The sequence below is a fragment of the Electrophorus electricus genome, chromosome 19, assembly GCF_013358815.1.
Source record: "Electrophorus electricus isolate fEleEle1 chromosome 19, fEleEle1.pri, whole genome shotgun sequence".
Lineage (NCBI taxonomy): Eukaryota > Metazoa > Chordata > Actinopteri > Gymnotiformes > Gymnotidae > Electrophorus > Electrophorus electricus.
In genome coordinates, this window is record NC_049553.1 from 10,219,556 (window position 1) to 10,232,055 (window position 12,500).

The window sequence follows — 12,500 nt, forward strand, 5'->3', positions numbered from 1 at the left end:
AGCGCTGCTGCTAATCGTGTTAGCACTGTAGCTACAGTCTGTGGTCGGGGCGCTGCTGCTAATCGTGTTAGCACTGTAGCTACAGACTGTGGTCGGGGCGCTGCTGCTAATCGTGTTAGCACTGTAGCTACAGACTGTGGTCGGGGCGCTGCTGCTAATCGTGTTAGCACTGTAGCTACAGACTGTGGTCGGGGCGCTGCTGCTAATCGTGTTAGCACTGTAGCTACAGACTGTGGTCGGGGCGCTGCTGCTAATCGTGTTAGCACTGTAGCTACAGACTGTGGTCGGGGCGCTGCTGCTAATCGTGTTAGCACTGTAGCTACAGACTGTGGTCGGGGCGCTGCTGCTAATCACATTAACACTGACATTAACACATTAACATTAGCAGACTGTGGTCATGCTGCTAATAGCACGGTGTCTGCTGCATCATCAACAGTTTTCCTAGTGAATAGATGAGGTACTGCTAGATCAGCATAGCAGATTAACTGGCAAACCTTTGCGAGTAATTGAAAGCTGAGCTGGGGTTCAAACAGCCTTCCCCCCCTTGTATGAAATTACACCTTGCAGTAGCCTTCCTTAAAAACTGCTTGATCTTCTAGACACAGCAAAGAAACCAGCTAATTATCACTGAATAAAGAAAAATGCACTCATAAATGCAAATATTAAATTAAGTCTTAAAACACTGTTGTTCTGTAATAAAATTTAGATTACTTCCTTCCTTTCTTTCTTCCAGAGAGAAAGCAGGCACCCAGAGAAAGTTCTCATGATCATTTTCTGGTGCAATTCCTCTTTCTTTTGCCCAAAGCCAAAAGCTGTGTTCATTCTGAGACACTGTGTACAGTCTGAGACACTGGATTCAGACTGAGACACTGCGTTCAGATTGAGATACTACACTCAGATTGAGACACTGCATTCAGATCGAGGTAGAACACACACCAGCAGTGGCAAAGATGCTCCGTCTTCAACCCGTACTGAATAAACACAAAACATATTTATTCATCATTGCTGAGGGAGATCTAGATGCACAGGTTGTGTATTCTGTTAGAGGTCAGGAAGGTCATATTGATTTTTTTCTTAAAGGTAGAAAATGACTTCCATATTCCCTAGTGCTACACATCATCCTCCAAACCAGAACAAACACACCACCTTCTCCCTTAAAGTTGATGATTTGAGTAAATAGCCTGGATGACCTTTTCCTTGACCTTCATATACAGATTGCAGAAAAAGAGAGAAAGAAGCACCAAAATTGTTTACTGCTTCAGGTTTAATGTAATGTTTATTTACTGCTTGTTTGGTGTCTTTCACTCAATCCATTCTCAAAGGATCCCATTATAAACTTCTGGAAAGATCTATCAGTGATTGGTTTGAAGATATGGAACTTAATCATCATAAATAACATGTCTATCTATTCCCACTGTTGTCATGAAACTCTGCTCCGTTACTCTGCTTGGCACTTATTCTCTGTCAGACCAGAGCAAATCTTTTCAAGAAACTTATTAGAAATTAGTTGCTTTTTTTCTGACAGGGGAATAAATAAATACATTCCACCTTTAGCCATCTCCTGCTTTCTTGGCTTCTTTTTCTGTGTTTCTGTCTTATTTGATTCAGGGTTATTAGTAATAATAGAATCACCAGTTTGTGCCGTGATTCTTGAAGAGTTCCAGGTGAAAAAAATTAATTGGGGATATTTGTTTGAACCACTGGATCAAGCATGTCTTGCTCGTAAGAATGTTAATGAGGTACTTTTTTATTCTCCTTCCAATTGGAAAGTGTGCTGTGGCCTCATCAAAAAATCGCCAAGGTTTTAAAAAGAATTAAAGCTGCGTTTCTTTTGTGAAGCAAATCTGAAGGGTTTTTTTTATTTGGTGTATCAAATAGAAGGAGAGTTGTCCTACCCGTGTACATCAGACAGCTCTCTGTGAAAGAGTAAAAAAAGAACTGAGGAAAGAAAAATGATGAAAGAGGGTTTGCGCCCACCCTGTAGCGCTGGGTGGGACTCTGCCAGTGCTCAGCTCCACCAATGTTGCACAACCACTCCACTCCCATCTTGTTGTCAACAGGCTGGATGTGTGCTCCACCTCAGTGTGTGTGTGTGTGTGTGTGTGTGTGTGTGTGTGTGTGTGTGTGTGTGTGTGTGTGTGTGTGTGAGTGAGTGTGAGTGAGTGTGTGAGTGAGTGTGTGAGTGAGTGTGTGTGTGTGTGTGTGTGTGTTTGTGTGCGTGTGTGTGTGTGTGTGTGTGTGAGTGTGTGTGTGTGTGAGTGAGTGTGTGTATGTGTGTGTGTCTGTATGTGTGTGTGTGTGTGTATATGTGTGTGTGTGTGTGTGTGTGTCTGTGTGTGTGTGTATGTGTGTGTGTGTGTGTGTGTGTGTGTGTGTGTGTGTATGTGTGTGTGTGTGTGTGTGTGTGTGTGTCTACATAAAAGAGACATTTCATTCATGCCTTTCATAATAACTATCTCAGCTTTGCCATTCTAATACAGCCCCTACAGTGTGGAGTCTTTATGTATCTGGGTGTCTTACATAATCTTGGTTTACTGCACAGGCCTTGGTGTGCTTACAAGACAGTTTGTTCTGGAGGTGGCAGTCATTGCTGTGATTGAGGTCTGTGTTGTTTGGGAAGCTGAGCGAGGCCGTGTGCTTATTCTCGCATATCTGCCTGTCTTTTCCCTGAGCCCTTAAACCTCGCAAGGAACAACCTACACATGACCGCAAGAAAGTGCCACAGTCACTTATTAAATATATTCTGATTGTGCTGTCTTGCAAATCGAAATAGTTATGATGCGTTTTTATTTTGGTTGCTTTCTGTCCAAAGCCTCTTTTGGAAGTACACCCACATGAACATACTGTATACAGACCATGCATCAAATGAAGTGGTTGGAAAGGGGCCAGTGGCAGTTAGTTCCTTAGGGGGAAAAAAAATGGCAGTAGAAGGGCTGAAAGATTGGGCTGCATGCCCTTCCAGAGGTCTATAGTATCTCCATTACAAAAATCCATTTAATGGATTTCTCAGCATGACAGTGTGAATGAGGGCCACTCAGACCAGAGGTATCCAGGGCTTTGTTCACACCTGAAAACCAGGCATTTGATGTGGCTCTGATTGCAGGAAAACACAAACACACACCAAACTTTGTGGCTTAAGAGTGGTAAAGAGTAAAGTGGTAAAGACTGGTTTAGTGTTTAAGAATAATATTGCTTTGTGTGGATTTCACATTTTCCTCTTAAGACAATGTGGAAAATAAGCACCGAGTCTTCCAACTTCATCTGAAAAAGGAAGCTGCGGGCATGTTGTTTCATTAAGCCGTGAGCTATTAGTCATGAGGAAACGTAGCATACTGGGCTACTACCACTTTACTAGATTGATTCAACACAGCAGGGCGGCAATGTCTAACACGTAACTAAAGTACCATCATTGTTGTGCGGTGCTGCAGATGTGTAAATGTGCGCGCATTCCATGAGGCGGGCCGGGGTTCCTGAGCGTCTTCCCCGCGCTTTCTCTTTCGTTCTCTCTTAGACTGCAAGCGCCCTTGTCGGCTCATGCTCTTTTTTTAAACGAAGCGTTGATAAGTCGTCCTTTCTTCGCAGACGGATTTAACCTCCCTTGATAGCCTTTAGCAGACGCTCGCGGCCCACACGCGGCACTGCTCAACCTGCCAGCGCAGATAGCGCGCGGCTGGGGCACGCGCTCACTCCGCGCTGTAACTCCGGTTGATCTGTCCCCAAAGGCGCGTGCCAGTTTCACGCCTCTTCTCCTGGTCCCTGTGGAGCGCGCTTTTATTTACAGGGCTTTTTATTTATTTATTTGTTTATCTATCTATTTATTTATTTATTTATTTATTTGCTCAGTTTTTGAAGCAAGTGTTTGATAGGATTATTATATTTGTGTAGAATAAAGGGCTGAATCAAGAGCCGTATAGAGAAGCGCTTTCCTCATATTTCTGTAGGCGTATCTTATTTGTTTGTTTGCAGTTTAATCATGAAACTGGTGTTTACCACATTACCAGCAGATAACATAACATATTAAAGTGAGCCAGGCAGAGTTGGGCAGAAGAACGCTCTGACAGCACTAAGCTTTCCATTTTTGCTATGAATCTTCTCAGCATGCCACTTGATACTTACCCAAAATCCCTGTAATAAGCAAACAGCTGAAGAGGAATACGGAAAACGACAGTGGAAAATGTCACTGAAAGGCAATGGAATTCATCTTTATATAAAAAGGTCTGTCAAGTAATTAAATTAACCAGTTAATTACCAAATGATTAATCAAACCTTAGGGTCAAATAAAATTCTCATTAATGAATTTGCCATTCACCAAGTTCCAAAGTGCTTTAAAGGTCTCGTTAATCTTAAATTCAAGTGTGTGAGTTAAACAGCATTTTTGATCCAATATAAAGATCTTTGGCGGGTATAATGTATGTGACCCAATGGTGGGGAGAGCAGATGCACACTTTCTGGTAAAGAAACATTTTCCCAAATGTGTGTCTTGTTATTTTCAAACAAGGAGTAATGACAACAAAATAAATGATATTTTTGTAATGGAGAATGAATGTAAGGTGTTTTGGTTAGTATAATATATTAAAATGGGATATAACCCACATTTAGGTTGGTAAAGCAACCAGACACCATAAGATACACTGACAAGTGTGCTATATTAATGCTATATTAATACAAAAGTATTATTATTATTATTATTATTATTATTATTATTAATAATAATAATAATAATAATAATAAAGTTACAATTGTGTAGTAGTACCATATGTTGTCTTTGGGGAACTGGGTCTTCACTAACACAAATACCCAGCATAAGTACAGCCTTGGCTGTTCTGAGCTATGATCCAGAAGTTGTCATGTAGGTTTAAGATGAAGTACTACTGAAATGAGCTACCTATGCTTTCTTACTGCAGTGTGTAGCAGCAGTGTAAACATGTACAGTTTTCTGGTAGATCTGTTTTGAGGTGTGCTCGTACTGATTATTGAATTATCTCCCTAACCCTGTTATTACTCTTTGCAAAATGGCTTAACCTGGCTGAGACCATGGTCAAGTTCTAATTAAATGGGGGTCAATGAATGCCAAACTGATTCCATGATCAAATGTTAAATGAGTTCATTTTGACCATCAACCGGAAAAAGGTCGGTGGAAACCTTGTACTACTTTAGCTAAAATCTCCAGTGTGTAAGTACACGATCAATGGCTGTTATTTCCATACTCATTGTAGCTTCACTCCAGTCAGATAATGTCCTTCACATATTATTAGTGTCCATGGAAGATTCTAGACTGTTCATAGCTCCTAGCCCAAGGACTCTGGTCATACAGCTTAATGAGAAAAGGTGACTGAGGTCTCAGTTTTCTCCGAGCAGAGGAGAAGGGAGAGAACAGGAGAATAGCAGATGAGACAGGGTTGTCTCTGGGCTGTCTTGAGTCTCAAGTCCACCATCATCACCTCATATTCTCTCAAGGAAGTAGCTATCATGCCAGAGTGTTCTCCTCTCACCCCTGTTTCAGACACTGATTAGGTAACACTAATGTGTGCCTCTCTCTCCATATTCTGAAAGAGAGAGAGAGAGAGAGACAGAGAGAGAGAGAGATAGATAGATATGCCCATGTGTTAAAGACACATCGGGCAATCTCTTTTCAGCCTTGACAGGGTAATTTCATGACATGGCTGTCTGGTTGGCAGTCTCGTCTCAGTGAGTGAGCCTGTAGAGCGTGTAGAGAGCCCTCCATCATAAGGGCACCAGAGAAAGACTTTCGCTATTACGCATCTTTTTGCTCATCAGTTCTTTTACATGAGCACACCAACTGGCCCCTGATCAGTGATTATTTCCTCAGTGGCATTTTAAAAAAGGTTTTATGGCAAAAACTTCTAATTAAAAACACAAATTACCACAATCACATGGTTATTCATTGTTTTTATGGTTTGTGAGATGGAAACATGGAGCAGGTAAGCAGACAGACATTGGGTTTTTGGTAGGATCATTTGTTTGTGGTAACAGGTTGCAGGCTTGTGGTTGTAACTTCTCACACAAGGGTGTGTGTGTGTGTGTGTGTGTGTGTGTGTGTGTGTGTGTGTGTGTGTGTGTGTAGTACATGAGATAGCCCTCTCATATTGGAAAAGGCAATTATGTTCCCTCTCTCTCTCTCTCTCTCTCTCTCTCTCTCTCTCTCTCTCTCTCTCTCTCTCTCTCTCTCTATCTCTTTCTCTTCTGTTCTCTCTCTCTTTCTTCTGTTCTATCTCTCTCTCCTTCTCTCTCTCTCTCATTACTGAAAGAGAAAGAGAAAGAGAGGATTTTTCAGATTAGAGCAATTGTAGGGATTTTGGATGTTGGCTACCAGTCAGTAGCTAGTTTGGTACAGATGAGAAGGAGGTTTCAGTTCAGTGCCTGGAAAGAGAAGTGAACAAAGTTTGCAAAGTTTGCAAGAAAATAGTACAACAACAAAAGAGTGAAAAATAGTCATGAGTAATAATGAGTTTATGGGTTTACTTTGCATGTGTTCTGTGGTCTACACATCCATATTGGCCTAAAATGGGGGCATTCTGCAGAGATCAACAGGTAATCTGTGCGACTCAAATCTGCATTACTCAAATCTGTATGATTTAAATCTGCATTACTCAAATCTGTGTTACTCCTGTCTTCTTTACTGTGCTTGCTGCAGGTCCCGTTACAGCAGTGGTGCCTAATTTGCTCAGAGGCCTGTGCAAGCCCAGCCCTCCACACCTGCTCGCCTGCATCCTACGTTCCGTCTGACCTAGCACAGAAGGCCCTGCCTCATTACTGCACCAGTTAAACGACACATGTTAAAGCAGGGGAAACTGCACTTAGCACTGGCACCACGGATGACGGATTTTCATGTCTGCTAACTCTTCCTCTCTCTCTGCCACCTCAGACCCATCCTTACAGGGGGGGGCAGTCATTTCCCTGTGCTCATGACTTCCCTACTATATTATGTAGATGCCTGCTACCCTGAAGACAATTCAAAAGGTGTGTGTTGAGCTCCCAGGATCATAGTTAGAAATTGTAGGTTAATTCCATTCTGGAACACTTGATTTTTTAATGGATTTATTGTTTTGATATGTACACACCTGTTTCAACTATGATATTATGCAGAAAATGTATATGCGCTAGATGGTTGGAGGTTGTAATAGTACTCTTCATCACTGGGCTGATAGAGTAGTGCTCTATAACTCACTGGGCCGGTAGGTCTTTAGATTAGTGGCTCTCTATTATCACTTTATTATACGTCAAGCAGACACATCTATGACTTCCATCTCACTCACCCTCTCTGCCCCCATTCTGCTGTCTCTGTCTTAGTGTAGAACAGAAGTTGCCGTCCTAAGGAGACAGAGAGAGAGAGAGAGATGGAGAGCTGTTGTTGGCAGGTCTGAAGTGGTCAGGGTCTCCATGTTCTGTCTGCTGTCCGACACCCGGCTTCTCCACGGCATACTAACACGCTCAGGCAGAATGCATAATAGATGGCGGAGGTCTGGAGAGCCGAAGCAGTCACACCACAGTGTGGCGCGGAGGGAAAAGCCCTTTGACCTGGGTACAGCCCCTTCAACCCGAATACAAGCCCTTTGACCTAGCGAACATGTCTTTGACCCAGGGAGAATTGCAAGCTGGCAAACTCCGCCGCCAACACATTCTCAAACACACAAACCTGTGCACTTTTTAAACTAACGTTGACCTGAAACTTCTTTCCTCTCACTCTCTCACTCCTGTTCATGCTCTCTCTCTCTGCGTCTTGATTTCCTTCCTCTAGTATAGACACACACATTTACACATGCACGCACACACACACCCAAAGACATGCACGCATGCATACAGACTGACAGCAATTTATGATGATACTATAATGTTTCAGCCGTGTCATTTACTCCGTCTGAAAGGGTACTTAGGGCTTTTGGAAATGCCATCTCAGACGACAGCTTCAGTAAAACAGTACCCCGGCGAGAAGGCACTGGCATCAAAGCCCACTGCAATTTGGTCTGAACACGGCTCTTCATAATAGAGTACAGCTGTCAGTCAGACGTCAGCAGCCACGCATATTGGCATTGGAGTTCACCTGTGCAATGCACCTGTAAACAGAGTAGACATGTAGCAATGACAGTCAGGTGAAGACTGTGCAATGATTTTTCTTGAAGTGAAGAGGTATGCTAATTTTTGGTTGTTGCTATGGTGATGACGTATGACCTAGATCAGAAGTGCCCTGTTTTATCCACAATGGGGCAGTGCATGGGGCTATGCTTCTCACCAAAACACTCAGCACCCTCTGTAGTTCAGCTAAATAACGCGATCAAACACTCTGCACCCTCTGTATTTCAGCCAAATAACGCAAACATGGAGCACCCTCTGTAGTTCAGCCAAATAACGCAAACACTCAGCATCCTCTGTATTTCAACTAAATAACACAAACACTCAGCACCCTCTGTAGTTCAGCCAAATAACGCAAACACTCAGCATCCTCTGTATTTCAACTAAATAACACAAACACTCAGCACCCTCTGTAGTTCAGCTAAATAACACAAACCCTCAGCACCCTCTGTAGTTCAGCCAGATAGTATGATCAAACTTTAGTGATCTTTATTGATGACAAGTTGAAGTTTGACACTGGCTGGTTTTTTTTTTGGTTTTTTTTTCAGGGGGGTTGTTCCTTAGCACTAGGAACAGATGGGCAGCTGGTGCTTCCTTTCTGACCTTCTGAGGTCAGCCAAGTGATTGACAGCCAGGTGATTTCACCATCAGTCTCTGTTAGTGGAACGCAAGCATGACTGTGGATTTCTCGACAAACCACAGATCAAAATAAAAGAATCCCCTCGGCCCAGTGATAGTGTACTGACTAAACAGGGAAGAAGCATCATTAAGGTTGCCTACTTCTGGCAATTTGAAAGAGCTTCACTTTGCGATTGCTGACACTTCCTGTGAGAAGATTTGCAAGGTGAATATCTCTGAACAAGTGGTAGTATGAGGTCAGAACTGGGTGGTCTCATGGCTGGTGCCCATGAATCACCAGCAGGGCGGCACTGAGCCTCTGCAAACAGCTCCTCCGGCCAGCGGTTGCTCTAATTGAGGAAATGGCAGTGAACTAGCCAGGCTTTTGAAGCTGCAGTTGGGCATGGCAGGGCATGGAGGTCAGAGTGTGACCTTTCGGACCCCCGGGTTGCTCCATCCACAGGAGCTGGGTGGTGCAGTGTAGCACACAGCAAGCCTCAAGGTCTGCAGCAGCTGGACCTTATAAAAGATGTCAGGAAAAAACACATGATAAATAATTGAAGTCTGGAGGTGTTAGGGATGAAAGCTGGATGAATTATGGATGCTGTCAGGAATGCGCTACCTCTTTCATAGTTAAACGTTAAAAACCCGCTGCTCTGTATGCTCGCGAAAACCTCCTCATGCTCTCTGTCTGTCTCAATAACTGAACCGCAGTTATGTGAGAGATCATAGCAGGCGGCTTCTCTGCACTGTTTCAGGCCGTGTGGCCTGTTCGTCTGGCGCTTGGGTTTTCCTCCACTGCTTCTTATCGGGATTCTTCTTTATTCATTTATGTGCGCAGGCGTGTGTGTCCAGGTGATCTCTGGAAATGCGCTCTCGTAGTGCGTCTGATACAGGCTCTCAGGTTAGATAAGGCCCAGAGACTGTACATGTGTGGTGAGTTTGCATGTAAAGTATCTATCGATCTATCTATCTATCTATCTATCTATCTATCTATCTGGGTGGGTGCCCAGTTTTTTTTTTTAAACACCACTGTGATAAAGTGTAAGTAATTGGTATTGAGCCACAATCTCTCAGCCACCTGTCTATTCACTGAAGACTCAGAGCACAGCAAGGTGTATGTGCGCAAGATGGCAGACAGGCATTCAGTCAAAGCCACACACACACACACACACACACACACACATTTACAAACAAACATGTACACGTTTTCTAGGAGACATCTGCATGTCCTTTCTCATAGATCGCACTGGAGTCCTCAAATATGACCATGGCTCACACGTAGGTGCGTGCACACACACACACACACACACACACACACACACACACACAACATGCACACAGGTTGAGAGCTAACAGAACATTTAAGAATTACAAACACCTTGTGTGCGTACACACACATACAGGCAGACTGATTACCTCAATGATAGTTATTTTGCCGGAAAACTTAGAGCCATCAGAAGATGGAAGAGAATCTGTACTAAAGAAAAAGATGCAAGCGCTGTAGGGAAAGAATGGCCATGATTAGAGGAACACACGTTTGGCTTGGCCCAGAATAAAGCGGAATTTCATCTCCCAACCTTGGTGTCACCACCATTTAAGGGCATAACAGCGGTCTTAGTCAGGGGTCTGTTCTGGAGAGCTGTGGCCCTGCTCAGAAGCCTCAACTCCAGGGCCTGAAGTCTGGGTATGACTGCTGCTTCTGGTCTGGTTGAAGGCCTGGATGTTCATTTTTGGAGGGTTGTGGATTGGCTGTGGCTTTCGGTCTTGACTACTGGAGGAGAAGGAGGAGAAGGAGATGTGAGCCCAGCGTAGACACGAAGAGGAGGAGCAGGTGGAGCGGGTGGAGAAGGTGGAGCAGGACACGGGTGGGCAGGGGGAAAGACAGAGGAAAAAAACAAAAATGGGAATATGATTACAGTCCTGCAGCTGCTGCTCCTAGTGATGATGGTGATGATGATGATGATGATGATAATGAAGATTGCAGCAGTGATGATTCCTATTGTAGAAGCAGTGAGTGATGCAGTGAGAAATTTCTTAGGGCTTGGAGAGGGGGATGGGACACGCCTCCACAGGGATGGAGAGGGGGATGGGACACGCCTCCACAGGGATGGAGAGGGGACAGGACACGCCTCCACAGGGATGGAGAGGGGGATGGGACACGCCTCCACAGGGATGGAGAGGGGGATGGGACACGCCTCCACAGGGATGGAGAGGGGGATGGGACACGCCTCCACCGGAATGGAGAGGGGGATGGGACACGCCTCCACAGGAATGGAGAGGGGGATGGGACACGCCTCCACATGTACCACTTGGTCCATAGTAGCGCTCCTCTGGAGATTACACCTGCCAAAGCACCTAAACGCATAAGCACGCACACACAAATGTGACAATAAAGAGACAGACAGACAGACAGAGAGAGAGAGAGAGAGAGAGAGAGAGAGAGAGAGAGAGAGAGAGAGAGAGAGAGAGAGAGAGAGAGAGAGAGAGAGAGAGAGAGAGAGAGCTCTTCTCTCACAAAGTTCTACTGTCACTCTGTGTTATAGGTGAGAGGTGTATCCCACAGTAATCACTCTGTGCTGTGTGTGAGAAGTGTGGTCCAGTAATCACTCTGTGCTGTGTGTGAGAGGTGTGGTCCAGTAATCACTCTGTGCTGTGCGTGAGAGGTGTGGTCCAGTAATCACTCTGTGCTGTGCGTGAGAGGTGTGGTCCAGTAATCACTCTGTGCTGTGCGTGAGAGGTGTGGTCCAGTAATCACTCTGTGCTGTGCGTGAGAGGTGTGGTCCAGTAATCACTCTGTGCTGTGCGTGAGAGGTGTGGTCCAGTAATCACTCTGTGCTGTGTGTGAGAGGTGTGGTCCAGTAATCACTCTGTGCTGTGCGTGAGAGGTGTGGTCCAGTAATCACTCTGTGCTGTGTGTGAGAGGTGTGGTCCAGTAATCACCCTGTGCTGTGTGTGAGAGGTGTAGTCCAGTAATCACTCTGTGCTGTGTGTGAGAGGTGTAGTCCAGTAATCACTCTGTGCTGTGTGTGAGAGGTGTGGTCCAGTAATCACTCTGTGCTGTGCGTGAGAGGTGTGGTCCAGTAATCACTCTGTGCTGTGCGTGAGAGGTGTGGTCCAGTAATCACTCTGTGCTGTGTGTGAGAGGTGTGGTCCAGTAATCACTCTGTGTTGTGGATAAAGGTGGGCAGTGGTAGTTCAGTGGTTAAGGTATTTGACTTGTAATTGGAAGATGGCTGGTTCAAGCCTCAGCACTGCTAAGTTGCCACTGTTGGGCCCCTGAGCAAGACCCTTAACCCTCAGTTGCTGAAGCTGTAGCCATAATTGTAAGTTGCTTTGGAGAAAAGTGTCAGGTAAACGCAACAAATGTAAATGAGAGGTGTGGCCTGCAGTAGTCACTCTGTGTTGAATGTTGGTGTGCTAGAGGGTACCTATGGAAGGAAAGTTGTCCTTCTCTCCTGATCGTGTGTGTGAACTTTGCCATGTAAAGGCAGGTGGAGGGATGGTTCTAGATTACATCTCTGTGCAATTTAAAGAGAGCCAGGCTGAAAGAGAGTAATGCATCTAAGAGCAGATCTGTGGATGAGAGGAGGACCAGCCATTGAGGAGGAGGAGAGGGGAGGGGAGCAGCCCTTGCAGGAGTGAGTGGCCCAGTGGAAGACTGTTCAGTTAAAGAATGGAGCACTGTAGTGCAGGATTTATTAGACCAATTAAGCTAATTATGAAAACCCTCATTAGCATTTCTTTTGACCTTACCCACTGCCATGTGATCACACAAATACACACACACA

General features: G+C 44.7%; 1 protein-coding gene across 2 annotated transcripts in view; it reads left to right on the forward strand.

The window, feature by feature from the left end:
• The window catches only part of htr2cl1 (5-hydroxytryptamine (serotonin) receptor 2C, G protein-coupled-like 1), a 69,954-nt gene that overhangs the window by 26,486 nt on the left and 30,968 nt on the right, over window positions 1–12,500 (forward strand). The window contains exon 1 of one of the 2 annotated variants that reach the window (XM_035520064.1): window positions 6,928–6,981. The exons of the other annotated variant lie outside the window; for it this stretch is intronic. The gene's annotated coding sequence lies outside the window, so the exon portion shown is untranslated. Of the gene's footprint in view, window positions 1–6,927; window positions 6,982–12,500 lie in introns of those variants that run through there. 2 annotated transcript variants of the gene reach the window in all.